We start from the raw sequence: 3,665 nt of genomic DNA, 5'->3' as shown, positions 1-3,665 counted from the left end.
GTCTATGTAATCTTCTGCGATTGCAAAAGATTTTACATAGGCAAAACCAAGAGAGCGCTCCATACCCGTATTAGGGAACATTTTTACTCATTGAGAACTGGCTCTGGTGCTCCAAGAATCATTAGTCATATGAATGAAGCGCATGGAGGTAACCTGGCAGCTATAAAATTCGCAGGGATAGAAAGGGTTAAGTCCCGAGCAGGAAAAGATAGTCATCGCCTTCTGATGAGGGCCGAGACAAAATGGATCCTGCGTACCGAAGCTGAAGGTCCGGGTGGCCTCAATGATAGAGTGGGCCGTAGCTTTTTTTTTTTTTTTCAGGGGAAAGCGCGAACGCAGTCCCCCACTACCACAAATTATGCAGTCGAGTTTCCCGCATTTGGGGAAATCGCAGGGGTCAGCACACCCGGAGTGCAATGGATGAGCCTCACCCTGGGAGAACCACCTTAGTGATCATGGTATCTCCCCTGCCAGGTAAGTATGGGGCCATAGCTTTTTGATATGAATTGTGTGTCTGATTGTTTTTATTTGGTTTTAATGTATTTTATATGTAATCACACGTTCACATACGTCACTATGTTTAGCATATTTAGATGGGGTGACGTAGCGAAGGGGGAGGGTCCGTTGAAGGGCTCCGCGCGAAACAAGCCTGTTACCCGCACCTAGCTGGCGTCTGCTCTATGATGTCCGCACATAAGAAATAAAAGAAGTTGTCACGATTGTCGGTGAGTGCAGTTTTTCATTTTCCTATTACCGATTGTTACATATTAATTAAACATAAAATTTAACAAAAATGGTGCAAAATAAAAAATTACCTAGCATGCTTCCAGTAATGGTGGTGAAAGGCTTCCATAATCTCAGGAACCTTTATTGGGGAACACACTGGCAGTGTGGTTTCAGCTGGATGCACTCACTGGTACTGCCTAACATGCTAACATATTCTCATGTGGTCACCTTGATGGACAGCTTGTCAGCCACGTAGGTGATGTACTTTCTACAGTAACAGTATTTCTTAAGTTATGATGAAGATGATTATTATCATGTAATACTGTAAAGAAAGGAAGTCTGTATTGTGGGTAAAAAAAAAAAAGTCGTCAGAGGAAGTGACAACCACTAAGCATCCTTTTAAGATGGACCTGATAGGAGTTAAAACCTAGTTGATTGGCACCTGTTAAAAGAAGCCCATAGGGGTTTATTGACACATTCAGGTATTTAATTGCAATAATTGAATGCTAAGCCAGAAATGGATTAAAGGTGGCCATACACTTTCAATAACTATAGGCCAAATGATTGTTCGGTCATCATTTATCTCTTCTGTCCCCCCTGGACACAAGGACAGCCGACGATTCATGTGTTTTCTGTGGGAGGAGTAAGCTCTAATTTATCAGAGAACAAAGGGGGTCGAGCAGAGAAAATCTGTCGCATCTGACCCTTATCGCCACAGACATTATTTGTCGCAGAGAGTAGGGAGGCCCCATACACCTTATACTTCCAGAGGACTTTGGTATAAAGAGGAGGAGAGGAGGAGAAGCCTCGGTCCTTCCTTTAGGTGTCCTTTACACTGTGCCTAACACTGCTCAATTGTTGAGAGGGCCACATGAGTAGTCAATTAATGGATCGATCATGCAACCCTTAAATTGCATTGGAGCAAGTACAGCTCCTCTTGACACACAAACATTATACTATGCAGAACCGCTAGAGATTGTAATGAGGCTCTCAATCATGTACAGTATTCCTGGAATTAGGCTAAAAACTGTATCATTGAGAGTTTCCACTTGAAACTGCTGGCAACAGGGTGCAGGGAATTAAAAAATGTACTAGAAACATACCTGTCCTAGGTCTGTCTGCATAACTGTACACCCGATATTAGGTTATTTTTTCTTCAGCTCACAGTATGTAAATGACCCACCTGGATCCATCCCTGAGTCGAGGAACCTGCTCGATCTGCCTAGCACAGCTCCAACCATGCCTTCTGCTCTGTGATTGACAGTCCTCCTGTGTGCTTCGGCTCTGCTTGGGCTGCTGTCACATGCAGGGGGTATGTCAATCACCAAGCAGGAGGCCTTGGTTGGAGCTGTGCTGGTGACAGGTTCTCTAACTATGAGTGAAAAAGTTTCAAGCTTTGCATACTTTCTTGCTTGAACCCTTTAAATGTTAGTTTATACAGTATGGGAGCTCTTCTCTCTAACTTGCACACAGGGGCCTGAGTAGCTGTCCACTGGCCCTAAAGAAACACATGAAAAGTTCAAGACCAGACTTCTTTAAAGATAGAGTCCATCAGGTGAAAAAAAAAAATAAAATAAGCATGCTGCAGAAGCATGTAGCATTGTTTACCTATCTGCCCTAGCTCTGAAACTAGAAGAGAAATTAGGGGGGGGGGGCAAGGGGGGCGGTGGCTCCCAGGCCCACTCAGGCAGGGGCCCACTGAGGTCCCAGACGGTTAATGCGGTCTGTAGAAGCTATTGCTTTTGCAGACAGCCTTAACACGTCTGTAGGGGCCCCGAGATGGCATCAGCGCCCGGCAGGTGCGGGCCCGCTGCTCCTGGGGGCCCCACTCAGTCACCTGATGCTGCCCCTGGCCGGGGATGTTCTGCTCTCTCCTCTCTTCCTGTTTCCTCACATGTTGCAATGCGCAGCACACTAAAGCTCCTCCCCCTCAGCTACACACTGCTCTGCATAGTGCTGTGTGTGAGGAGGGGAGGAGGGGCAGCCATGTGAGGAGAGGAGGGATCCTGCTACTGTATGGCTGCCAGCAGGTGTATGGCTGACTAAAGAGGAGGAGCAGCAGCAGCTGACAGTGAGTGATCATCTGTGTGTATGTCAGGCTGCTGCTGTGTGCTGTAACTTATAGAGGGCAGACAGAGTGAGGGGAAGTACAGAGAGCCCCTCCTGATGCTGGAGCCTGGACATCTCTGTACATAGATAGATAGGAGATAGATAGATAGGAGATAGATAATAGATTGGATAGATAGATAGATAGACAGATAGATAGACAGATAGATAGGAGATAGATAGATAGGAGATAGATAGATAGATAGAGGTGCCGTTTCTGGAAGAAAGCAGCTATGTTTTTCTAACCTTAGATAACCCTTTTAATTTTTACATGGTTCTATATGTGAAATGTAGAAGCCTCTAACACTTTTCTCAATCCTTATTCACTAGGAGTAATGTAGTAGAATATAACCTTTGTTATTCAGAAAACATTGTCGTCTGGCAAGGTTCCCTATGGGTAACATAATCAGTTGGGGGCCCACTCAGACTCACTCGCCCCCCCCAGGCTGAACCCCTAGCTACGCCCCTGTCTGAAACCTTCAAAAATCAATTAGTTTTGGGGACCTTAGTTTGTATTTTGTGGTTGTGCTGGTTGAGCAGTTCTATTCTTTTCTTTAGCTCTTTATCACAGTCCTCCCACCCTGCCTATTCCCCTCCCCCTGCACTCATAACAGTTTCCTGACCAAATCTATTGCGTAACATCTTATTTCGCTGCAGACAGTTGGACAACAGTGAGGTTGCAGCACCTGATTGTACTCCTTGCATGCTCAGAGAGACATGTGATGTAGGCTGGAGAGGCCGGTCAGAGATGGTGAATCACTCAGGGCTCCAGCCAAACCTCATGTGACATCAGAGGATGATGCGTTGTCATGACAGATAGGCAAGAGGCCGGG

The 3,665-nt window shown here is 45.8% G+C and overlaps 1 non-coding gene across 1 annotated transcript; it reads right to left on the bottom strand.

Moving 5' to 3' along the window:
- Window positions 1–318: 318 nt before the first annotated feature.
- On the bottom strand, window positions 319–482 carry LOC138802248 (U1 spliceosomal RNA). The gene has a single exon (XR_011364721.1). It is a non-coding gene; the product is annotated as a U1 spliceosomal RNA (small nuclear RNA).
- Between the last annotated feature and the right edge of the window lie 3,183 nt (window positions 483–3,665).

The sequence above is a fragment of the Dendropsophus ebraccatus genome, chromosome 9, assembly GCF_027789765.1.
Source record: "Dendropsophus ebraccatus isolate aDenEbr1 chromosome 9, aDenEbr1.pat, whole genome shotgun sequence".
NCBI lineage: Eukaryota > Metazoa > Chordata > Amphibia > Anura > Hylidae > Dendropsophus > Dendropsophus ebraccatus.
This window is presented reverse-complemented; position numbering and strand designations above follow the sequence as displayed.